Consider the following 26,422-nt stretch of genomic DNA (forward strand, 5'->3'; position numbering starts at 1 on the left):
TGAGGAGGTTTTGAAACACCTGCAGTGAGAGGGAGGATCATGAATGCGGTGGGTAGGTACCAACTCCGAGCTCTGTTGTGTCTTTTTGAAACTTCCCCTAAGAAATCCAGGTAAACGTTTCACTTGACGGTTCAGTGCTTCAAGGGACGGTGGGGCTATTGGTTTTGGCTTTATATCTCATGTTCCGTTCCTGCCTGAACTTCCTGCTTTGTGTAAAAGCTGTCTGTATAAAAGTACTATGACCCCAGCAAGGAGCTTTCAAAGCCAGTGAGAAGCAGAGGTGGTTTGCAATTGCTGCCCTCTTCAGAGCCTTCCTTGGTGGTCTCGCATCCAAGGACTGACCCCTGCTTAACTTCTGAGATCTGATGAGATCAGGCTATACCATGCTGCCTTCCCACTGTTTTGTCTCCCCCATATCCAAGGGCTTGAATCTTTACCATCAGAGTCACCTAGAGTTCACATCCTGGCTTGGTTTCCTGCAGGGATTCCTGAGATATTGTTCTGCAAAGACTTTTGGAGTTTCCACAAAATATAGACTTGAGTGGCTTTCATACTAGAGGTGTAAAATTTCAGGAAGTTTTGAAGCCACGGGGAAAACAGAAACAACCCCCCTATTCTGGAAGTGGGGGGGGGGGGGAATAAAAATATAGGCAGCACTTATTTTTCCTATCAAGCATGAACATCATTTACTGATTTAGCAACTCAAAAGGTATCATTTATAACTCAACTGGCATATAAAATACAATTTGGCGTACTTACAGTAATGTTAAAATGTGTGCTTTCCCCTATATATATAAAAAATGAATACATGTGGTTAAAAGGGAAATAAATTACAAACAGCAGGGTGCACGGGCCTTGATATGTAGAAAGTACAAGATGAAATATAACTAAAACACGATCCAGAATGCTACAGAGGCCATTTGGAACAGAAGTAGCGAGTGATCTTCCTAGTTCTGCTAAAGACCTCTAAGGCAGTGGTCCCCAATCTTTTTATCACTGGGGACCGGTCAACGCTTGACAATTTTACTGAGGCCTGGGGGGGGGGTAGTCTTTTGCCGAGGGACATCGGTACCGCCGCCTGAGCCCCTGCTCCACTTGCTTTCCTGCTGGCGCCCCTGACTTCCCGCCGCCCACTGGGGGGCGCTGCCAGCAGCAGTTGTGCAGTGCCACTCCAAGGGGGAGCCGCAGCCATGGTGGCCACCAGAGAGCACCAAAGGTGAGCTGGTGGCAGGGTGGTAAGGCAGCAGCCGGAGAGGAGGACGAGGAGGAGCCGCGGACCGGTACCAACTGATCCACGGACCGGTACCGGTCTTCAGACCGGGGGTTGGGAACAGCTGCTCTAAGGAGCTCCAGGTTTGCCTCGATAAACTAACCTCACACAAGAATGTCCTCCTGGCCACTATGTTCTGGGCGCTTTCACACCCACTAAATAATGCACTTCCAGTCCACTTTGCAGGTGAATTTTCCTGCGTGAAAGGGCAAAATCCACTTGGCAGAAGTCGCTGGGGTGGATTGAAATGTTATTATTGAGCACGAGTGTAAGCGTCTTCCCTGGAATTGTCTGTTGGGAGGACAGTCCCCTGGTATATGTGGGACCAGTTTAGACTGGGACCAACATTGGAGGAGAAAAGGGTTAAGGGTTTCTCCCGTGTCAGTATCACAATCTGAAACAGCCTGACTGTCTTCCTAAGAAAGATGCTACAACCGCCCTAATCATCTTCGTTGCTCTCTTCTGTAGTTTATCTAGCTTCATGTGACCTTTTAAGTAGACTCTTCGGCGAACTCAGTTCTCTTTAGGCCCACCACCTTGTGTTTCACATTTCTACTCCACCTTTCTGTGGGAAAACTCTTGTCCACCCCACTGAGAGACATTCCATGGGGAAGATTTATTCTGCCTACAGATATCTCCTTTTTAAGTGTTTGTTGATAAAGGAATTACATGAAAGAGAGTTTGGGAGGGTGGTGTAGGCAAATGGAACACAGGACAGACATCTTGTTTGAAAGGTCACCAGATGAAGGTCATTTGCGGGCTTCTAGTTTAACAGGCGTTTACTAGAGGCAGGTGTGTGTGTGTGTGTGTGTGTGTGTGTGTGTGTGTGTGTAAATTCCGGCAACCAAGTTAAAACGAAACGGTAAGGGAGAGTTACCAGAGTCCAGGAAATGTCAGGGGTGAATGTTTAACAATAACAATATTTTACAAAATATTAACTACTTATGGAGCTTTGGCAGGTCACGGCTTCAAAGTTACAGATGTAGCCAACTCTCTATTAATAGACTTTTTGAAGAATTCCATCTCTTCAGCTTTTGGCCCCAACGCAAACAGAACTCTTTTTTTCTCTCCCCCATTTTTCTCTCTCCCATTTTGCTTTTAAAATAATTGCAGGAGCTCTCAGGACCTAGTCTATTAGTTGGCTGGAAGTCCCAATGCTGAGGATTCCCAGAATCTGGGGGACGAAATTTAACTTTCATCTTCGGGGTGGGACCAGGGTGAACACAGACCTGCTTGCCCCAAAAGTTTAGAGTGGGTGCTTCAAATATGTATTTAAAGGAGGAGCAGAGGTACACCAGAACAATATTCAATCCATGTTAGGCCTGACCACAAAGCAAACTTTAGCAATCACATAGGGCAGGGGTAGTCAACCTGTGATCCTCCAGATGTCCATGGACTACAATTCCCATGAGCCCCTGCCAGCAATTGCTGGCAGGGGCTCATGGGAATTGTAGTCCATGGACATCTGGAGAACCACAGGTTGACTACCGCTGACCTAGGGAACCAGATTGCATTGGATCCCCGGTCCAAAAGAAGTGAGATTGGCCTCAGCCAGGGACAGGGCTGATCTCCCCTCCCAAACCATAGGCCTGGGTGGAATGTCCCTGTGGTCATCAAACCAAAAAGCAAAAGATTTCTGTCTTCAAACCCTTTGCAGGGGTGACACTCTGTTCCGAATTTTGATCAGCATCCATGATGGACAGAAGCTTATTTGACTTTTCCCTTCAGCAGTAGAAGGAGTCCCGCTCTCCCTCAGGGGAATACAGCACACGAGAGAAAGAGACAGTGAAGGTTTTGATAAGATGAGTTGTCCCTCACGAAATTGTAAACTTGTCCAACCCGTCATTCTGGTGCCGTGCAGGACCTGGGCGAAATACAGCACACATGTCGAAGTTTAGCCTCCTGCGTCACCACTCAGAAATGAAAAGGGAAACTCATGTTTGCCTCCGGAATAAAAACTAAGATGCTGCGGTTGAAAAACAAATCACTTGTAAGTCGTCTACTTTTATAATCCGGCCTCCCTGCAGAGATGCTGGCCCGGGGGGGGGGGGGGGTCTTTAATATACGGCAGAGAGTCTGTCTTGACACTTTCCCAGTTTGCTGAATAAAAGTTTCAACATAACCCAAACCGGCTTTCTACCCCCTTAGTGTAATTTGAACAGAGTGGTGCTTCCCTTGCGATGAGTTTGGAATGGGGTCGTTTAACTGGTGTGTCAACGGGTCTCTTTCTCACTGTGCGTGTGTGTATTTTTCTAGGGTAGCTGAAATTGGGTCTCATTTTTCATCAGTGTCAATAGCAGCTGCACGAAAAGGGAAAGCATCCATCAGCTAGAGCAGGGGTAGTCAAACTGTGGCCCTCCAGATGTCCATGGACTACAATTCCCAGGAGCCCCTGCCAGCATTCGCTGGCAGGGGCTCTTGGGAATTGTAGTCCATGGACATCTGGAGGGCCACAGTTTGACTACCCCTGAGCTAGAGGCTGGTATTAGTAGCATATACCACTACTGTCTCCCAAAATTGCCTCTGATGCTTGTTGGATAGCCTTTCCATGCATGAGTCTTGAAATTACATGGTAGGATTGATCGCACGTTGGGTCTAAAACTGACCTGTTGTGAACAGAAGCTGAAACGATCCCTCAGAGTTCGCCGGCTCATTTTGAACCACAAATTCAGCGTTATAGCTATGAACTTTGTATACATTTTTACGCGTTCCCTTGTTGCTCCCCCACCCCAGGAATTCAAACCACAGTATTGAGCTTTTGAAATGCTATGGTTTTATTCTGTTTTCTTCAATCAGAAAAAAAAAAGAAATAGCACAATGCAATGAATGAGAAAGAGAGGCTAATTTTAAAAATGTATACATTCATTATCGCGTGCTTTTTAAATGCTACAGTTCCCTTCTGTTTACTTGTAAATGCTATTTCTGAGCAACATCTAGCCACAGTGATCCATGCAGTGGTCACCTCCCAACTAGATTACTGTAACTCGCTCAACACAGGCCTGCCCTTAACCCGGAAACGACAACTGGTCCTGAATGCAGTGACGTAAGTCCTCACTAGGACACTTTGGAGGGTCCATATCCGGCCTGTTCTCAGGGAACTGCACTGACTCTCAGTTGAATTCCGGCTCAGGTTCAAGTCCATTTGTGGTCTGGCCCCAGCTTACCTGAGGGACTTCCTAACTGACAATGCTACCCGAAGAGCTGGTAGTTCCTGGCAATAGAGATGTACCCTTGGCTTCAACCAGGGCCAGGGCTGTTTCGGTCCTGGCCCCAACCTGGTGGGAAGAGCTCCCGGAAGAGCTGTTGGCCCTGCAGGAACTCTTGCAGTCCAGAAGGGCCTGCAAAACAGAGCTCTTCTGCCAGGCATTTGGTTGAGTCCAGTGAGCAACAGAGCATCCTGGATTGGACCCTCCTTCACAGGCTCTCCTCCTGGCTGTGAGATGAGGCCCTATGGGTCAAAACAACGGTGACAACTGTAACAGCGGGTTATAATTTATGACTATTGATTAATAAAATGTTTTAAGTGGTAGTTTTATTTTTTAAATGTTTATGGAATGATTGTAATTGTGTTGTGAACTGCCCTGAGCCGGGAGAGTCGAGAGGGGCAGTAGGACGAGAGAATTTATTTGCAGTCATTTAGACTAGCGATCCCCAACCTGTGGGCTACAGACCACATGTGGTCCTTCGACTAATTGGAGGTGGGCTGTGAAGGAAGCCTCCCCCCCCCCCGGCCCTTAACTTCATCCCCCCCTGCCTTTTACAACACACTTTGGGTGTCATTGTCTCCCATCACTCCCAGATGGGACTATCTCGTTGCAGAGAAACAAGCTCAGGGTTCCCATTGATTTGTCATTGTCATGAGTTAAAATTTCCATGAAAATAAAATGTCCCTTATGTTCATTGTTGTGGCGTGTCTGTATCTTATTTTGAAGGGATGTTTAAACATTACCATAGCGATCAGAGAGCATTAGGGCAGTGGTTGAGAGTAGAGGAGTAAACTACCCCCCCCCCACTGGGCCTCAGTAAAATTGTAAAGCGTTGAGTGGTCCCCGGTGATTAAAAGGTTGGGGACCACTGATTTAGACCATTGGCTCCTCTTAAGTGTAAAGAAATTTAAGCCTTATTTCTGAAAATGTAGCATTTCAGAAAGCACACTACAGTGTCTTGAAGTCCAATGCATGGAGAGCGTATCAAGTTTCAAACCATTGGAGTGTGATTTTGAGATGCTCCCTTTTTCCCCTTCTGGTTGCTTCTAATTGCCATCTCAAGAGATCCCCGTGTGATGATTTGAGACATTTCATAAACTTGACCTTAACATATCTAAGCTACTGCTAGTTGTGCTCCTGACTGCTAAAAAAAGTACATTGGCAGAGAGGATTCAAGGCTATGGACAGAACTTTGAATATACTTTGCCTCCTCTCCCTGGACCAGTAGCATCCATTGAATCATCGAATCATAGAGTTGGAAGAGTCCTCCAGGGTCATCCAGTCCAACGTTCCTAAATTTATAAAATCAAAATTTCTGTCAGATGACTATCTAGCCTCTGCTTAAAAACAGAGGTGCCACCCACAAGCCTGTAACTGGGGTATAGCCCAGCACCATGCAGTTCGGTCACAGTTTTCCTGGACAGAGGTTGCCAGGGGGAAGGAAGGCTGGCCGGTGGCTGTGAAGGAGAAGAGGAAGCAGGAAAACAGGAGAGGCTGTGGGGGCTTTCAGGGAAGGGAAAGAGGAAACAGGGAGGAGGGAATGCAATGTCTCCTAGAAGTCCTTATGGGTCCCTTTGACTTTGTCATCCTCTAATGTTGTAGATTGCATTATGAGTGATTAAAATCTTGTCCTAAAAAATTTAACTCATTCCAAAATAGAAACAAAATTCTTAAGGGCATTTTTTTTTCTTTTTTGGTGCTTCTCAAATATTCCCAGTTTTTCTATTGGAGGAAAAAATCCTGGGGAGAAAGGAGAAAGGAAAATAAACATTTTTTTCCTACCGCCCCCCCCTCTTTGTGGGGGGGGGAGACTGCCACATCTCTAGATACGTTTCTAGCATGCAATTCTTTTTGCCTCTGTAACAAACTTTCTTTTGTTTACTACAAAATGTGTGTTTTCTATTCTCAACTCATATTTTCCTACCTCTCCGTTGGCAAAAAATGTGTGCAAAAGTATCACAGGGTGCAGCAAGCTGCCGTGTTGTCACTTGTCTCTCTGTGTTATCAGCCACATCTACAATGTTGCCCGTAGAAAACCAAGCACTTCTATTTTAAATCCCTTTTGCATTTCAAATTGTGTTATTTTAGATGCTAAGTTGTCAGTGATCTGTTTTAGGTTATTAAAACAGTAAAAGAAGTTTAGGTTTGATAAGATTAGTGGTTAGATATATTTCTGTCTACCCTTCCCCAAAGAAAATTCCATTAATTTTTCAAAATAACTAGAAAACTTTTCCCCCCTACCCATGGCTTCATGTGATATTTGTAGGCTCCGAGGGAGCAAGCTCTGTCTAAACTTCTGTGTTACTTCAAATTTTCCAAAATTTTTACATCTCTGCTGACAAGCAGGTGGCAAAACCGCCTGCCAGGCCTTGTTGGTCTCTAATTGCAAGATTATTTTGTTTTGCTCCATAATAAAAATATTTTATTCTTTTAAACAGCCTGCTGTTTGACTCCTCTTTACCTATTTAAACTCTAGCAACACGTGGTTCTCAGTTTTTTATAGTTTTAATGATTTGTGAATGCTATTTTTAAAGTACACTGAAAAGGGGTGGGATTATCGCACTAGACCAGGCTTTCATGAAAACGCGAGGTTTCTTAATTGCCATGGAAGGATTTCCTGAATGGGTGGGAGTTAATTTTTATATAGTTTTAAAATTTGTTAAATATTTATCAGGCGATATGACCATATGTAACCATGTCAATCTGTCCCCTCCCCAGTAACCAATAGCAGGCCTGCAAGGAATGGGAAGGGGAGGGTCCCTGGGTGACCATGTACACAGCTATGCTTCCCAACCGTGTGGACCCACCAACCCCTCCCAAAATGGCTAACGATGGGCCTGGAGGGGGTGGGAAGGAAAGGGGTCCCAGGTGGGCAGGCACACAGCTCTGCTTCCCAACCATATTCTGCTCAATTGCACCACTTCTGGGGTTTCTTGAAGCCTGAAGATTGTTTCAGGGGTTTCTCAAAGGTAAAAAAGTTGAGAAAGGCTGCTCTAGACAATACAGTATGCAGTCCTGAGTAGAGTGTGTTCTGCCGGCCTTATAAGGTAAAGGTAAAGGTACCCCTGTGCAAGCACCGAGTCATGTCTGACCCTTGGGGTGACGCCCTCTAGCGTTTTCATGGCAGACTCAATACGGGGTGGTTTGCCAGTGCCTTCCCCAGTCATTACCATTTACCCCCCAGCAAGCTGGGTACTCATTTTACCAACCTCGGAAGGATGGAAGGCTGAGTCAACCTTGAGCCGGCTGCTGGGATTGAACTCCCAGCCTCATGGGCAAAGCTTTCAGACAGCTGCCTTACCACTCTGCGCCACAAGAGGCTCATGCCGGCCTTATAATTAATAATAATAAGCGAGTGATTATGTGGAATTCACTGCCAGAAGATGTAGTGCTAGTCACAGGAATGAACAGCTTTAAAAATGCTTAGATAGATTCATGGAGGCGGTCTTTCATTGGCTATTAACCATGGTGACCAAGGGGAACCTCCACATTCAGGGGCACTAAACCTTTGAATTCCAGAGCCAGGAGGTCTTGGTCTGTATGCCATGTTGTTAGACCTCCAGAAGAACTGGGTGGCCACAGTGTGAGACAGGATGCTGGGCTATGGGTCTGATCCAGCAGGGCTCTACGGTTCCACATAATATATTTCTGGTAAGGCCTTGGAAGAGGAGCCTGTCTCATGGCTTTAAGTGCCACTCAGGGCTTAACACCCACTCAGGGCGGCTGTCCTGCCCCTGAGTGCCTCCTCCTCCAACCGGCTTGCCTGTCTGTCCAGCGGCCAGCCAATTGCCTTCCATCCCCCACCCCTGACCACCCCCTCCTCCTTCCACTTCCCACTGAGGCATGGGGGCTGCAGATTCCTGCATTGGGGGGGGGTCCCTAACAGCTGCCTGCAGCCTTTCCAGTTCCGGAGGGGAGGGGGAGGCCATCTGCAGAGTTCTTCCACTCCACCCCCCTAATCTAGCGCCCATTGTATTCCTGATTGCAACGGGCTTGGCCCCTAGTGTTCTTATGAAGGCCTTAGCCTCTTTGCCCTGCTGTTGGCCCTCCAGAGGAACTGGCTGGTCAGTATTTGAGACAGGATGCTGGACTAGATGGGCCCCTGGTCTGATCCAGCAGGACTCTTCTGATGTTCTTACGCCCGTGGTATTTTATGGGGAAATGTAAGCCGAATACCTCTTGTCCCATCCTTTAGACAAGCAGGCACTACTGTCACCAAGAATCTTTTATCCCCCAGAGGGTTGGTGCTTCATGACAGTTTTAAGAAAACCCTGTTACTAATTTAGCCAATGTTATGATTGCCCTTATATATATTTCTCCTTATTTTGCAGTGTTGCAGACTCAGCATTTGAGAACTCCTGCAAGCCTCTAGACTTGAACTTGGGTGCTGTTGGCCAGCAACCAGCTTGGGTTTTATCACCACCATAATGTTTATGAGCCCTGATAGGTGAATTCCACAGTCACAGAGTTCAGGGAAACTTGAAAACCTTTGAGCGCCTTGTTACCTTTCCTTCTCAATGCCGTAGTTCCTTTCGTCTTTCTCCAGGTGGACTTCCAAAGGCCTCCTCCCAGCTCTTGCGTGGTGTGTCGCTTTTCAGGAGTTGAAATTCAATGTTACATTTTCTTTTTAGGAGTCATTCCATTGCCTGTCACAGAGAAGCGCATCAGGCCTGTAGCTTCTGAATTAAGAGCTTGGAGCAAATTTTTCTTTCTCATCTCTTCTTTTGTCAGCTTTGATAATAGCTCAGTGCAGCCTTGTTGAGCCCCGGCGCCCTTTGGGAATTTTGAGAAAGGGTAGTGGGCACCACAAAATGGCTGCCAGGGCCTGCAGTCACAAAATGGCTGCTGGGGCCAAACATAAAAGCTGGCAGGTTCCAAACCAAATGCCCTCTCAGGTTTAGCCACTGTTTTCAGATATTCCCTTATGGAAATTAGGCCGCTCTTCCCTCTAAGACTGGGTTTCATGAAACCTGGGGGTTTCTAGGCTGTCTTGGAAGGGTGGGAATCAATTTTATATATTTTTCATAGAATCATACAATCCTAGAGTTGGAAGGGGACATGCAGGCCATCTAGTCCAACTCCCAGCTCTTTGCAGGATCAGCCTAAAGCATCCAAGATCAGTATCTGTCCAGCTGCTGACTGAAGACTGCCTGTAAGGGTACCCACTGAATCGACTGGCAGTGGGTGTAGTGGTTAGGAGTGCGGATGTCTAATCTGGCATGCCAGGTTCGATTCTGCACTCCCCCACATTCAGCCAGCTGGGTGGCCTTGGGCTCGCCACAGCACTGATAAAACTTCTGACCAAGCAGTGATATCAGGGCTCTCTCAGCCTCACCCACCTCACTGGGTGTCTGTTGTGGGAAGAGGAAGGGGAAGGCAACTGTAAGCCGCTTTGAGCCTCCTTCGGGTAGAGAAAAGCAGCATATAAGAACCAACTCTTCTTCTTCTGAACTACTCTGTGAAAAATTGTTTCCTGATATCTAGCTGATATCGTTCTACACGTAGTTTAAGCCCATTTTAAAATTTCCTCTGCGTAGAAACTCCTGGATTTCCATGGTGGTCTCTCATCCAAGTACTAAACAAGGCCGATCCTGCTTAGCTTCCAAGATCTGATGAAGTCAGGCTAGCCTGGGCCATGCAGGTGCGGAAAAACTGTGGCTCCATCCAGGTATTTGAAAAACGTGGCTTGTGAACTCCCACAGTGGGCACACTGCTGAAATTATGTACATCTGTATGCACCCTTAGGTTATGATTCATCAGAAAATTGTCCTATTTTCCTGAGGTGCTGAGAATCAGGCTCCTTCCCCTGCTTTCCGTAGAACGCTGTCCTTGGATTAACCTTTGCTCTTCTCTGATATCAGGTTACCACTGATACCAGAGTAAACACAAAAGATGTTTGTGAGCCAGGACTAGCATCTTCTTTAAAAAAAAAAATCTAACCTGGCCCTGCTCCTACTGTTTTAAAAGTAGCCTCACATGCAGAGAAAATATCAGAAGCTTTCTCCGCCGTTCGCCTATAAGAAAGAAAAATCTGCTATTTTTTTGTGTGCCAGAATTCTGTTGAAAGTTACAAGGTCGGGAAGGGAAGGGAAGGGAAGGGAAGGGAAGGGAAGGGAAGGGAAGGGAAGGGAAGGGAAGGGAAGGGAAGGAAAGAAAGAAAGAAAGAAAGAAAGAAAGAAAGAAAGAAAGAAAGAAAGAAAGAAAGAAAGAAAGAAAGAAAGAAAGAAAGAAAGAAAGAAAGAAAGAAAAGTTTTTTTTCCTTTCCTGACCTTTCAGGGTTAAGAAAGCCCTAATCTGGCCTGTTACTGCTCCCACCCCTCAAGGCCCTCAAATTAAGGAGAAAATTGGTCTGTCCTTGATAATGGTTCAGAAAATTTATCTGGACCAGAACTGACAGCCCGGGAGCCATTGGCCACCCACACCTAAAACAGTCTCATATTCTTAATTCTTACAGGTGATTGTTCTAGAAAGATTTGAAATCTTCTTTTAAAAATGGAATTTTGATCTTTATTGAATGCCGTGAACATAGTCACTGAGCCCAGGCCTCTGCATCACTAAGCCCAGGTTAAGACACAGCTTCTACTCTTAAAAATCCGAAAGAATCTCGGCCTGATAATTTTCCCTCCACAAGCAACAGTGCCAGGCGATGTGGCAGATTGGGGATCCCTGAGGCGCACATGGCTTGCCATTCTGGTTTTAGAGGGCCTTGTGGGGAGAAAGCTTTTATTGGGTGAGGGCAGAAGTGGCAGGGAGGCAGAAGCCAGACAGGATAGCAGGGATATTTCCGTGTGCCCCCACCCTGATCTGTCACTGGAGATGGCTGCCTCTCTTTGCTCTCTGCATAAGCTGAGGTTCAGGCACTGGAGAAGGAAAAAGGGATCACCAGATGTTAAGAACAGGGCCTTCTTGGTGGTGGCTTCTGTAGTACGGTTGACAATCGCCCGTTGGGCTCTGGTGATCTCACAGAATTACAGCTGAACGCCAGACAGAGAAAATTGCAGCTTCAGAGGGGTTGACTCTGTAGCACTGGATCCCTGATAGGCCCCCTCCCCAGGCACTGCCCACAAATCTCCATGAATTTCCCAATTTGGAGCTGCTGCCGGAGCCAGTTTGGTGTTGGAGTTAGGAGCAGCAACTTCTAATCTGGTGAGTTGGGGTGCAGTCACCCCAGCGATAATAAACCTATTCTGACTGAGTAGTAAAATCAACTCTTCTTCTTCAGTAATCTCAGGGCTCTCTCAGCCTCACCCCCCTCACAGGGTATCTGTTGTGGGGAGAGGAAAGGGAAGGCGACTATAAGCCACTTTGAGCCTCCTTCGGGTAGAGAAAAGCTGCATATAAGAACCAACTTTTCTTCTCAGCTCAAGTACCTCACAGGGTGTCTGTTCTGGGGAGAGGAAGGGAAGGCGAATGTAAGCCATTTTGAGACTTTTTCGGGCAGTGAAAAGCAGGGGTATAAAAACCAGCTTTTCTTCTTTGCTCTGGTGCAAAAACTCGATCCGTTCTTTCAGTTCCTTTGTGCTATTGCAGAAGGTATTTTGTCACCCTGAGGAAGGTATGCTCACAGTCTAGCCAGCTCAGGCAGAAGTGCTGGTCATTTCCCATGCCACTGATACTGCGAATGAGCCAGACCCCCCAGAGCGCATCAGAACCCTCCCCACTGCACCCACCCTCCCTGCAGTATTGTTAATACAGACATTCAACCCTTGAAGGTCCTAGCTGTTACTGAGGTTTTATGGTTTGGGGTGAAAAGAAAGCCTGAACATGTACGTAGCATGCAACCAGACTGATGCTCTCTCTAAAAGCGTGCGCAGAATGGGCGGAATAAATGGATTGATTGTGAATCCAACAAAAAGCGCTTGGGGTAATCGGTTTGCCTCAAGTGGGAATTGTGCACACATAAAACCAATGGGCTTCACAAGAGCAAGGCTCCTGCCCCCGAACTTAAGCCTAGAAGTTATTGCTGCTCAAAATTACAATTATAAATATTTGACTCTTTTCTCAATTTTTCCTCTTTGGTTCTTTGCCACATGGTAAAATTTAAGGCATAGGTCTGTCTCTGTGAGGCCGATGTTCCTCTGCAGCACCATTTACTCCTCATGCTCCATGAATTTTAATTGTCCCTACAGCGACTATCTGCTCACATTAGTTAGAATCATAGTGCCATAGAGTTGGAAGGGGCCTCCGGGTCATCTAGTCCACCCCCTGCACAATGTAGGAAATTCACAACTACCTGCCCACCCACAGTGACCCCAATTCCATGTACAGATGATGCTCCCCCTCAAAAGAAATCTTAATCCCGGGTGAGTTTGGTCTGAAGGAAATTTGCCTTCTGACCCCAAAGTGGCAGTCAGCATTTCCCTGGGCATGCAGGAAAGGGACCCAAGAGCCAAGCATGAGCACAAGCCCTTCTGCCCATCCACTCACAATCTGCATAAATTCACAGAATTAAGTTCAGTGTAGTAGACCAGTCAACAGAAACTTGACTTGATTAAGCACGGGAGCCAGTATTAAGTGGTAAAGCCGGATTTTCAAGATGCTGAGAGTTAAATGCTTTGCTGGATTATTAATTATTTCAGTTTATTTTGGCGCTAGCAGGCTATTGCAATACGGAATGAAAAAAAGGAAACCTGGAGATTATTGTTTTCTTCCCAGTAGTCAAAACTTTTTTGTTTATTCAGATGTAGATGATCTTCTCAGTCCTGCCAGGACATCAGAAAGGCACCTATCCTGAAGCTTTGCTGAGACACAAACTTGTTCCGTTGCATAATCTATCTGTAAAAAGCAGCTGAATAAGAAACAAGAAGATAAGCAACCTGGCAACTCTACATTATTATACTTTCCCCAGATTCTTGAAAGGAAAAGTTGCAAGAAGAAGAAGAAAGTAGTGGTAACGTGTAAGCACAAACAGAGAGTTTTGTATCTGGCCCAAAACATTTGTAGGGAGGCATATCCCATCCTGTCTGCATTATGAACAGAGTACAAAGATATTCTTGCTAAAAAACAAAAGATCAATTTATCTTGAAAAGATCAATGGGATTAAAGGGGTGTCATTAATCAATACAATGTGGGTTGGTGGGGGGGGGACCTAGAATGCTAAAAGAACTAGCATAGGAACCATCACCCGTTCAGGGAGAAATCGCTCTTAAGAAACTGGAATAACAGAAAGCGTTCCGATGCACAAAACGAAGGGTGGTATAAACACTTTCAAACACAGGCGGTGGAAAAACATTCCGAGCACATGATGTGTCTGGAAGACCCCCCGAGACAGATCTCTGACCAATATTTATGGCAAACGGCATCAGCATGCTTATCAAAGATTATCCAAACTTTCTTCCGAGGTTTCTTACAGTCCTATTAGGAAAACAGTCCCCCCCCCTTTCCGTCTTTAGCCTCCGCCTGAACACTTAACACAGCATTCCTTAAGAAAGCTACAAAAAGAACAGTTTGAGGCATGCAAAAGTAATGCAGTCGTGAGAAAAGGAGAGAGACTTGGGGCTGAAGGCTGGGGGTGGGGCTTGACTCTATAGATCCTTTTTCTTTGTATTATTTGGATTCCCCCAAAACAACCACTATGGTAACATTTGCAGCACAACCCAGGACATGTGCCGCTAAAAACGGCAAGAACTCCCTTGGGCTGGATCAGCCCTGTTTATCCCAAGAATGTGTTTATTTCACTGTTTGAAGTTTCAGGCCCCAGTATTAGTTGCAGTATTTTGAAATATATAGCAAGGAAAGCAAGGAAGTATCTTTTTCGGAAATAAACAGCAAATGAAAGAGAGGCAGCAAGTCTCTTGTTGGTGAGCGTTCTTAACATTTGTAATCGATTATTGGAGGCTACATTCCCAGCTGGCTAAGAACTACTGCCTAAGTGGCACCTAGGGGACATGTGCTAAAAATCAGAAAATCATATGACCCGGAGCATCATTGTATAGAAAACTGCAGTAATCCCAGTAATTGAGAGTGGAATAACAAGAGATTTTTCTTTTCAGTAGTTTCAGAGGGTAGCCATGTTGTTATGCCGTAGATTTGAGTCCCAGAAGCGCCTTAGAGGTCAACAAAATTTGGGGGGTGTCTGAGCTTTTGAGAGTCAAAGTTCCCCACGTGCGGTATTAAAACGTATCAGGGTATCTGACAACGGGGTTTTTTTGGCTTGTACAAGTTTCTACCTTAGGGGTAAGCAGATGTCCTCCTCTTTTTCTGCTGTCCATCCACTTTGGGCCTCTCTATTTAAAAAAAGAACTGATTAAAATTTCCTTTTTGGGGCTTGGGAGGATGAGTTAATTTTGCCTTGGAGTCCCCACTGGAGGCTAGCTGCAGCTTAAACAGTTAGGAGTATTTTAAATGAGATTTGTCACACTGATTGGTTGTTTGGAGTGGTCTGCGGGGAAGAACACCTCTCTTTTTTACTTTTCAAAATACCAGTCAAAATACGAAAAATACCCTGGTATACCCCCCAAATCTTGTTGGTTCCTTTTCCGTGGGGCTCCATAATCTAATTTACAAAAATGTGGCGATTAATTAACAAGGTGCATCTGGCTTCTTCCACTTCTTTATTATTTATTTATCTAATGTTTAATATTGTTATGGCCTATGGCTGTATACAGTGAATGCAACTACTACTATTACTGATTGAGTCACTCCACTTTTTACCACCACCATCGTTCCTCCCAGGAGTTCATGGATCTCCACATGCAGCCAGCTGGGTGACTTTGGGCTAGATACAGTTCTCTCAGAGCTCTCTCACTCCCACCTCCCTCACAGGGTGTCTGTTGCGGGAAGATAAAGGAAAGGTGATTGTAAGCCGCTTTGAGACTCCTGTGGGTAGTGAAAAAGGGTATAAAAAGCCAACTCTTTTTCTTTTTCTTCCTGTACCACATCATCTTCACAACAGTCCTATGAGGTAGGTCAGAGAAAGAGAAAGCAACCATGATTGCTCAGAGAATTTTGTGGCAGACTGGGAGGGGGGAGGGGAGGTGCTAGCCCAACATGGTGTCCACTACCCCACTCTGGCTGTCCACTTGATTTCCATACCACTAGCAATATTATTCTTTAAGATTAATCTACACAGAGGTCAATCCTTAAAAGAATGTTAAAGTTAAAAGATTAGGTGTATTCATTGATTTCAGCGTCTGAACCAACCAGTCTGAAACCCAAGTACAGCTTCCAGAGATTTAGTTAGATATTTATACCCCATTTTTCTCAACAATGAAGACCCAAAGCAGCTTATGTTACTATTCTCTTCTGTTCTACATTCCCAGCAACAACCTTGTAAAGTAGGCTGGTCTACAGTAACACAGCAAGCTTCCATGTCATTAGAATCTAAATCGCCGAGATCCTACTCTGACATGGTAACCCAGGGGTTGTCAAACTGTGGTTCCAATGCTGCCAGGGACTCATGGTAATAGTAGTCCATGTAGAAATATAACAGGAGATTATGCAGTTGAAAAGACTCAAAACAAGAATATACTGTACAATAGGCAAAACAAGTAAATATGCATACAATTGAATAAAGAATTATTTACAGACAGTAGATTGTAGAGGCACTGTAAAATTTTCCAAAGAGTCAGAAAGTAATTGTAGAATTCACAAAGGAAACTTATTGCTTGTCCAAGAAGTGTAGAATTCTCAAAGGAATTCTTATGGTTCAGTAGAATCTCCACAAGGGATCACAGATTCAATTTAGGTGTGTTTAATATCACCATGACTCAATTTACTGTGTCCAGATGGCTCTGAGTGATCTATCAGGCTGCTGGTGATAGATAGTCCATAATTGTAGTCCATGGACAACTGGAGAGCTACAGTTTGGCCACCCCTGATCTAGCCACTACCCTGTGCTGGGCTGCAGCAACCTACATTGGCATCAAGGGATGATATTTGCTCAGGGTGGAGGACCAAAGCCCGGGGGAATGGTGCAATCAGCTAGCAAACTAGCAGTCAACTTTCAAGGCAAGAGACGAACACTTCCTTGGGGGTCTCCCCTCCAAGTAACAACCAGGGCCGACCCTGCTTAGCTTCTGTGGTCTGACGAAACTAAGCTAGCCTGGGCCATCCAAATTATATAGGAACCTGAGCAGCTCACCTAATTCTATCATACCTGAAAGGATACCCTCTATTCCCCCTGGAGCAATAGCAAGTCCAGAGGGATCAAGCAGATGGCCCACACTGCTTGCAAACTGCCTTGTGGGGCACCTGAACTGTCGCTCCAGTCCCTGGCTTCATGCCTTCCTGGTCTGCAAGCTGAAATCCCCTGGATCCTACTAGGACCTAGGCAGGCATAACCTAGATTGCACCCCACAGCAGAGATCTTAACATCTGCCTTAAGTCATAGCAGATCGTAAATATTATGGTGAAAGGAAAACAGGAAGCCTCCAAATGACACTTTGAACAAATCCTTTCAGATACATCTTCCCAAATGCTTGACCTGAGAGCTGATAACTTTTGCAGACTTTTAACGCTCACCATCGATCTTCAGCCTGCCAAGGAACTGCTCAGTCAGCTCAGTTCTAGCAAAGCTCGCCTGCGTCTCTCCTGTCTGCGTTTGTTCTCTTTTGGTGCCTTGTTAGCGCTGGGAAGTTCGCCGACCGGGGAAGAAAACGTACTAAGCGTGTAGATCAAAGAGGCAAAGACTCACATTAGCAGGTCTGAGCTGTTTAATATCAATATTTAGACAGAAAGAGGAAAGTGTGCTCTTGAAATGCTTTTTAATTAGTTCCCCGAACGGCTGGCTAAAAGAGACAGCGAAAATTCGTTTGAAAGCAGAGTTTTAAAAAGATTTATCCCGATGACCCAAACGGCAAGGATTATACATACACCGAGTATTAACCATCGTTGCTTTTCTCTATAAACACGGCCGTAAGTCAGCATGTGTTTTTTTTTTAAAAAAAGAAATCGCCTGTGTTTAAGATCTTTTGAGAGCTAGCCAAAGCAAACAGATTTTACAAGACGCCTTCCCCCCTCCCCGAGATCAAAAACAAGCTCAGATATCCCCTCCCCATTATCCCCCTTGCCTAGAATGGGTTTTTTTTTACCTGCTTTCAATCAGGAGAAGGTAGTACATTTGAATCAGTTGCAGGGACCCTGCCTATACGGATTGGCCATCTGCAATTAATTCGCACTGTATAAATAGTTGGAAGACCAAATAGTTTGCATTCCGAATGGAACGGTCTATTTTTAGCGTCTGGACGGAGCCTGGTCTGTGTTCTTTGCAGACTCAGGGACATTCTTTCGAGTGCGGGGGGGGGGGATAATTAACTCAAAAGAAACAGTAATTGGAGAAAGCAACAGGAAGAGAAATCTTTGAACAACCTGGACATCCTACAAGAAAGACAAAACGGCCAGGCGGGTTAGAGAGAACAATTGACCAAGTTGTTTTTCCGTCTCCTTTAGCGCTGTCATGTTTCACTGTGCCTGTTGATTACGGGGAAATGCTTTCATGGAAGAGGTGTGGTGAAATACTGGCGAACAGATTACTGGGCAGGCCATGAGGACTACTCGCGAGTTATTATCTGGAAAATAACTTGCTGATAACAAAGGAAAAAGAGGCGAGGCTATGCAAATATTTGAGAGAATTATATTTCCGGCAAAGGACTGCAACAGAGACAAAAAGGGTTTTGCTTACCTGGGTGGGGAGGGAGGAATAGGCAGTGCTATCGTTCCCCTTATATTTTGGGTAGATTCAGGGATTCCCTAGTTCTGCATGTTCAGTGACTGCAGTCATCAAGCAGTGGGCCTGCATGCCGGAGGAAAAACACCAGACTGGGCTGTTGGTAGCATTGCCACTGCTATATTTCCCCAGCAAAATGTTTTTAAAAGAACTACCATAAAAGATCTTAAAATATATTCTTCTCCTTTTCTGCGGTGTAATTTGGGCTGCAACTTAAGAGCCTACCTCTGAACTTCCCCTCATCAAATCTTCAGTTGCCTTTACATGTACATTTACGTCCTCTTTAAAACAGCCCATCATTTGGGTTTTGTGTTCCCTGAACAACAGGTATGATTGCAAATGCTACTTTTGCATTCCACTGGTCTACAGGCAGAAGCAAAAACTATGCTTGCATATTTATAGCAATAAATCCCTAATTAGTGGATGCTGATTGCTTCATTTGGCGTTGGCCAGTTCTCAGGATTTTACTGTGTGGTCTGCAGTTATCTGGACACTTTTATAACTTGCATTCCTTAACCGTTCTTTCTTTGAATACCCTGCTCACGTTATCGTTGCTAGAAAAGCACCGAATACGACCACCCACCACCCGTAACTTCCCAACATTTTTGTACGCACAGGAATTTTGTCAAGTCCACATCCCATGGACACCGCATGATGCCGATCCTAAACAGAGTAACACCTGTCCTTGCCCACTGAGTTCACTGGATTTAGAAAGCTGTTAGGATTCCAACTTTAATTATCTAGACACACCTTTTTCAATGTTTTGACTGTGGAGGAGCCCCTGAAATAATTTTCCAGGCTTCGAGGAGTCCCGGAAGTGACGTCAGCTGGCCACGCCTCTCTGCCACACCCCTGGAAGTGACATATCAGCAGAAGTGATATCACTACCTGTGGTAACAGGCAGTCTAAAGGAGGACTGAGGGGGGTGGAGTTGAGAGGAGGTGGTTTAAGGCAGGTGTAGCATGCAGACTTCATCCCCTCCCAGGCACAGAAGATAACTTATTCATACTCGGGAGAGGGGGAAGAGGAGATGGCTGGTTCCCTAGCTGTGGCCAAGTCTGTTAAGGCAGGACAGGAAAAGCCGTGGACCTCCTCTGGAGCTCCCTTAGACCCCTGGTTGGGAATCCCTGGTCGAGACCTATAGCATGATCTATCCCACAGACTTAGGAAAGAGAAGAAAAAGGAAGGAGCATGTTTGAAGGCAGAGGATGAGTTAGAATAAAATATCATAAGACTGGATATCCTGCGCTCTTTCCCGATTTAACCCTGGTCCCCAAAGACCAGCCCAAACAGGCAGGTCTTAACAGGGTTCCCCAAAGATTTTTCAGACGTGGACTTGAGCAGGTCTGCTGCGGAAGGGTATCCCATGAGGGGCGCCTACAGAGCACTTAATGCTTTCCGTGTCTGAACTTGGTGCTCAGATAACATAATGAAGAGAGCTGGGAGTAGAAGATAAGGACGCTGCCGCAGAGGGGGCCAGGAGAGCAAGGCCTGTGGTTAAGCCAAAGAGGAGCCTGCGTTCAACTCCCTTGGCAACAATAAAGGTTTCAGGGAAGTGGTCCTTGGACCATCGGGTTAAAAGACAAACGGATCCGGCTTAGCTGCAAGAGAAGGCATCCTTTTGGTGGTTCCCAGCCATCCTCACTGAGAGGCAGATGTTCTTGGCTTTGGATGTGGTGAACTGGGCAGCTGGTCCCACAGGCATTTTCATCCTTCGGTGAAGACAACTTTAGTGGCTTCCCAGATTTTGTGAAAAGGCCACCAGATGCAACGTGAAATTAGGGTTGCCAACCCCCAGTTAGAGAAAATGGAGAAAACGGCTGCTTGGCAAGGCAGATGCTGTGGCAGGCATCCCTAGCGTTTTTGATCCTGCCGGCACCTTTGGCATCTTTATACAGCCGGGGGGCGGGGGGCGCTGCTACAAATGGTTGTTGCAGGAGCCGGCCATAAAATGACTGACATAGTTTCTCTCAGTTGCACAGTCCTTTGGTGGCTGAGGCAGCCAGTTTGGTGTAGTGGTTAGGAGTGCAGACTTCTAATCTGGCATGCCGGGTTCGATTCTGCGCTCCCCCACATGCAACCAGCTGGGTGACCTTGGGCTCGCCACGGCACTGATAAAGCTGTTCTGACCGGGCAGTGATATCAGGGCTCTCTCAGCCTCACCCACCTCACAGGGTGTCTGTTGTGGGGAGAGGAAAGGGGAGGCGACTGTAAGCTGCTTTGAGCCTCCTTTGGGTAGGGAAAAGCGGCATATAAGAACCAACTCTTCTTCTTCTTCAGTCAAATCTGCAGGGGCCAATCAGAAGCTTTGCTGGGCCAAAGACCCACCTGGCCCTGCCCACTTTTGAACAATACTCAGTGGGCACCAGAAAAGGGGCACCAGAGAAGAGCCAGTGTGGGGTAGTGATTCAGAGCGGCGCTTCGCATCTGGGAAGCTGGGTTTGATTCCTCACTCCTCCACATGCAGCCAGCTGGGTGACCTGAGCTTGTCCCAGCCCTGATAGAGCTTTTCTCACAGAGCAGTTCTGTCAGAGCTCTCTTAGCCTCACCTGCCTCGCAGGGTGTCTGTTGTGGGGAGAGGAAGGGGAGGCGATTGTAAACGGCTTTGAGACTTCTTTAGCAAAAAGTGGGTTATAAAAACCAACTCTTCTTCTTCTTGATGGGCATCTTGGGGACCCCTGCTGTATGGAATTATACCCTGCTACAGTCCCCCCCCCCTCCCACAATCCCTTCCCTTCCCATAATCCTCAAATCTTCAGGAATTTCCCAACCCGGAATTGGCAATCCTTCATAAAACAGAATTATAATACAAATGGAACTCAGATGGTTATGCACTTTTTGTTCAGATGGAATGCAGAATAGACTTTTAGGGACCAAAGTTTACTGATTGCACACCCGCCCACCCCGGATTTGAATCTGGGAATCAGTTCCGACAGGCAGGAAATTGAAGGACTTGCAGACAGGCACCCATGTGGACGGAGGGAATGGAAACTGAGGGTCCTTCCAAAACACAAAGTAAGCATCGTCAAGAGCAGTAAATTATGAAAGGATTACGAAAAGTGCAGACCTGTCCTGCCCCTTCAGCAGCAGCAGCTGAATGTGCTTTCATTTTAATACATCGGGATTGGGTTGCTTGAAAGTTCACCATCAGCTTTAGCCCGGAATAGCCAGCAGATTAGACAAAACATAATATTGATATTGAAAGGCTAATTAAAACGGATGTTCAAGCCAACTAGTTAGCGAACTGGGACGTGTGTGTGCCCATGCTAAAATGCTGTGCTCTGTATCTTCCCTTGGCCGACATTAGGGCTTCTTTTTATAGAATTAAAGCCTGTGGAATTTATATATTTTCATTGGACATCTTTGGTCCTTTTTCAAAAAAAGTAAACAAATAAGAACAATGGGATTTGGAATCTGGTTGAAATCACAGTAGTTCGGCCACACATTCTCATTCCTTAGGTATATTCTTAAAAAAGTATATTGTCGGCGGTGGGTGGGTTTCATTCTCAGCGTATGGCAAAATATGATAGGCAGCAGGGCAGATCCGAAAACCACTTCTCTGCCAGGATATCCTTGAATGTTGAGGACTGGCAAAAGTTTCTGTCCAGAGAGCTGAAGGCAGTTTGGAAGAGGGGCACATGCTTTACTTTTGGCACTGATTAAATAGGATTCTGCAGGTTCGTTGAGTTTTGATAACCTGTGAAACCTGGTGGGTCCTTCTAGTTCTTCTGGACAACCAACAACAAGGCAACCTCCCTTTAATACAGTTCCTCATGTTGTCGTGACCCTCAAACATAAAATTATGCAAGTGTTCTTTCACAGAAATTAAACCCAAACTGACCAATGGCGTGAAGATCCATTGTTCATGATTGTATATCAATTGTTTTTTTCCCCAGGGTTTCTCAGTTAAGTTCTGCTTCTTGTCCCACCATGCCAATCTCTCTTTTCCACTGCTCCAGACAGATGAATGCTCTATCTCGATCTACCCCACAAGGGTGTTGTATGGATGGTGCCCCCCCCCCGCCAAGCTGTTTGTCCTGGCGTAACCCCTGTGAAAGGGTCGTTCAGCCTCTAAAGGGGTCCCAACTCCCAGGTTGAGAACCACTGGCATAGAGGCTAAGGACTTCCCCTGATGTTGCTTCCTGGTTCTGTGATTCAGAGAAATAGTGCCTCGGAATATGGAGGTTCTGCTCCAGTTACCATGGCTAGTAGCTATTGATAGAAGCTATCTACTCCCCCCTTCAAGGATCGCTGCCTTGTTGTGGCAAGGGGGCTTGCGTAGTTCAGTGAAGCTATGAGCTATGCCGTGCAGGGCCACCCAAGACGGACAGGTCATAGCTGAGAGCTCTGACAAAAGGTGATCCACTGGAGAAGGCAATGGCAAACCACTCCAGTATCTTTGCCATGAAAACTCTATGGACAGTTCCAATAGGCATAACGATATGACGCTGGAAGATGAGCCCCTCAGGTCGGAAGGTGTCCAATATGCTACTGGGGATGAGCAGACGGCTAGTACGAGTAGCGCCAGAATGAATGAAGCGGCTGGGCCAAAGCCGAAAGGACGCTCAGTTGTGGAAGTAACTGGTGGCGAAAAGACAGTCCGATGCTGTAAAGATTTTTATTCCATAGGAACCTGGAACGTCAGATCCATGAATCAAGGCAAGCTGGACGTGGTTAAACAAGAAATGAGAAGACTGAACATCGACATTTTAGGAATCAGTGAACTAAAATGGACAGGAATGGGTGAATTTAATTCAGATGACCATCAGGTATACTACTGTGGACAAGAATCTCGCAGAAGAAATGGAGTAGCCTTCATAATCAATAAGAGAGTAGGAAAAGCAGTCTTGGGATACAGTCCCCAAAATGACAGAATGATCTCAGTTCGAATCCAAGGCAAACCATTCAACATCACAGTGATCCAGGTCTACGCCCCAACCACTGCTGCTGAAGAGGATGAAGTTGATCAGTTCTATGAAGCCCTACAACACCTTCTAGAAGCAACGCCCAAAAATGATGTGCTTATCATCATGGGGGATTGGAATGCTAAAGTAGGAAGCCAAAAGATAACCGGGATAACAGGCAAGTTTGGCCTTGGAGTACAAAATGAAGCAGGGCACAGGCTGGTAGAATTTTGTCAAGAGAATACAATGGTCATAGCAAACACTCTTTTCCAGCAACCCAAGAGACGACTCTACACATGGACATCACCAGACGGTCAACACAGAAATCAGATTGACTATGTGCTCTGCAGCCAAAGATGGAAAAGTTCTATCCAGTCAATAAAAACAAGACCAGGAGCTGATTGTGGTTCAGATCATGAGCTTCTTGTTGCAAAATTTAGGCTTAAATTGAAGAAAGTAGGGAAAAGCACTAGGCCACTCAGGTATGAACTAAATCATATCCCTGACGAATACACAGTGGAGGTGACAAATAGATTTAAGGAATTAGATCTGATAGACAGAGTGCCTGAAGAATTATGGACGGAGGTTCGCAACATTGTACAAGAGGTAGCAACTAAAACCATCCCAAAGAAAAAGAAATGCAAGAAATCAAAATGGCTGTCTGAGGAAGCTTTACAAATAGCTAAGGAGAGAAGGGAAGTGAAAGGCAAGGGAGAAAGAGAAAGATACACCCAATTGAATGCAGAATTCCAGAGAAAAGCTAGAAGAGATAAGAATGCCTTCTTAAATGAACAGTGCAAACAAATAGAAGAAAACAATAGAATGGGGAGGACCAGAGATCTTTTCAAGAAAATTGGAGATATGAAGAGAACGTTTCATGCAAAGATGGGTATGATAAGGGACCAAAATGGTAGGGACCTCACAGAAGCAGAAGAGATCAAACAAAGGTGGCAAAATTATACAGAAGAACTATACAAGAGCGAGCTTAACATCCCTGATGACCACAATGGGGTAGTTACTGACCTGGAGCCAGACATCCTGGAATGTGAAGTCAAATGGGCCTTAGGAAGTCTGAGCAACAATAAAGCTAGTGGTAGTGACAGCATTCCAGTTGAACTATTCAAAATCTTAAAGGACGATGCAGTAAAAGTGCTACACTCAATATGCCAGCAAATTTGGAAAACTCAACAATGGCCACAGGATTGGAAAAGGTCAGTTTACATTCCAATCCCAAAGAAGGGCAATGCCAAAGAATGTTCAAACTACCGCACCATCGCACTAATTTCTCATGCTAGCAAAGTTATGCTCAAAATCCTACAAGCTAGGCTCCAGCAATATGTGGACCGAGAACTTCCAGAAGTACAGGCAGGATTTCGAAGAGGCAGAGGAACTAGAGATCAAATTGCCAACATACGCTGGATCATGGAGAAAGCTAGGGAGTACCAGAAGAACGTCTACTTCTGCTTCATTGACTATGCTAAAGCCTTTGATTGTGTGGAGCACAACAAATTGTGGCAAGTTCTTAAAGAGATGGGAATACCAGAGCATCTTATTTGTCTCTTGAGGAATTTATATGCAGGTCAAGAAGCAACAGTGAGAACTGAACATGGAATCACTGACTGGTTCAAAATTGAGAAAGGAGTTCGGCAAGGCTGTATACTGTCGCCTTGCCTATTTAACTTGTATGCAGAGCACATCATGAGAAATGCGGGATTAGAGGAGTCACAAATTGGGATCAAGATTGCAGGGAGAAATATCAACAACCTCAGATATGCAGATGATACCACTCTAATGGCAGAAAGTGAAGAGGAACTAAAGAGCCTGTTGATGCGGGTGAAGGAGGAGAGTGCCAAAGTTGGCTTGAAACTCAACATCAAGAAAACAAAGATCATGGCATCCGGCCCTCTCAATTCCTGGCAAATAGAAGGGGAAGAAATGGAGATAGTGACAGATTTTATTTTCCTGGGCTCCAAGATCACTGCAGATGGGGACTGCAGCAAAGAAATTAAAAGACGCTTGCTCCTGGGGAGGAAAGCTATGGCAAATCTAGACAGCATCCTAAAAAGCAGAGACATCACCCTGCCAACAAAAGTGCGTTTAGTCAAGGCTATGGTCTTCCCAGTTGCAATGTATGGCTGCGAAAGTTGGACCATAAGGAAGGCCGAGCGTCAAAGAATTGAGGCTTTTGAACTCTGGTGCTGGAGAAGACTCTTGCGAGTCCCTTGGACTGCAAGGCGAACAAACCAGTCAGTCCTAGAGGAGATCAGCCCTGACTGCTCCTTAGAAGGCCAGATCCTGAAGATGAAACTCAAATATTTTGGCCACCTCATGAGAAGGAAGGACTCCCTGGAGAAGAGCCTAATGCTGGGAGAGATCGAGGGCAAAAGAAGAAGGGGACGACAGAGAATGAGGTGGATGGATGGAGTCACTGAAGCAGTAGGTGCAAACTTAAATGGACTCCGGGGAATGGTAGAGGACAGGAAGGCCTGGAGGATCATTGTCCATGGGGTCGCGATGGGTCGGACACGACTTCGCACATAACAACAACAATCTACTCCCCCTTTAAACCTACATCGTCTGGCAGCGAATTCCACATTTTAATCACTCTCTGTGTAAAGTAGTATTTCCTTTTGTTCATCCTGAACCTACTACCAATCAGTTTCTTTGGATTCCCTCAAGTTCTAGTATTTGGGGACAAGTGGATCAAAAGAAAAGTGTGCATGCACACATTGTAGGTTTGCAAGACCTTCAGACTTAAGCAAGGCCGTTAACGGGAGGATATTTTTGAGGTGATGGGAATTGATACCCCTTCTCTTTAAGCACTCTAAAAATTGTTGTGCTGCATGCAAGATTGACGCTGCTTACTACGATGGAAGAGGCTTTCTCCTAAATGAGCTGCCATTGGGACATGGGATTTGGAGCCAAGCCAGCTTCCCTGTGGCGATTTTCATGACTGTATCCTGTAGCACATCTTCAGGAAGAAGAGTGGATTCTTATATGCCGCTTTTCTCTTCCAGGAGTCAAAGCAGCTTACAACTGCCTTTCCTTTTCTCTTCCCACAACAGACACCCTGTGAGGGAGGTGAGGCTGGGAGAGCCGTGATATTACTGAAGAAGAGGAGGAGTTGGTTCATATATGCCGCTTTTCTCAACCAGAAGGAGTCTCAAAGCAGCTAACATTCACCTTCCCTTCCTCTCCCCACAACAGACACCCTGTGAGGTGGGTGAGGCTGAGAGAGCCCTGATATCACTGCTCGGTCAGAACAGCTTTATCAGTGCTGCAGCGAGCCCAGGTTCAGCCAGCTGGGGGATCAAACCCAACAGGAGATATTAGAAGCCACGGCTCTTAATTACTAAACCAAGCTTTGGTTTGGTTT

At 45.8% G+C, this 26,422-nt stretch overlaps 1 protein-coding gene and 1 long non-coding RNA gene across 4 annotated transcripts in view; one reads left to right on the forward strand and one right to left on the reverse strand.

Moving 5' to 3' along the window:
* The window catches only part of GNAS (GNAS complex locus), a 233,298-nt gene that overhangs the window by 51,305 nt on the left and 155,571 nt on the right, over window positions 1-26,422 (forward strand). The gene's annotated exons all lie outside the window — the stretch shown is intronic.
* LOC143836431 (uncharacterized) lies at window positions 3,886-17,567 on the reverse strand. 3 transcript variants are annotated; one of them, XR_013230608.1, is made up of 5 exons: window positions 17,508-17,567; window positions 16,939-17,077; window positions 13,107-13,251; window positions 8,982-9,122; window positions 3,886-6,216 (listed from the first exon to the last, which is right to left on the reverse strand). It is a non-coding gene; the product is annotated as an uncharacterized LOC143836431 (long non-coding RNA). The 3 variants fall into 3 exon arrangements; XR_013230606.1 differs by having other exon boundaries at window positions 13,107-13,264; XR_013230607.1 differs by having other exon boundaries at window positions 3,888-5,768; window positions 13,107-13,264.

This window comes from Paroedura picta, chromosome 4, assembly GCF_049243985.1.
Source record: "Paroedura picta isolate Pp20150507F chromosome 4, Ppicta_v3.0, whole genome shotgun sequence".
Lineage (NCBI taxonomy): Eukaryota > Metazoa > Chordata > Lepidosauria > Squamata > Gekkonidae > Paroedura > Paroedura picta.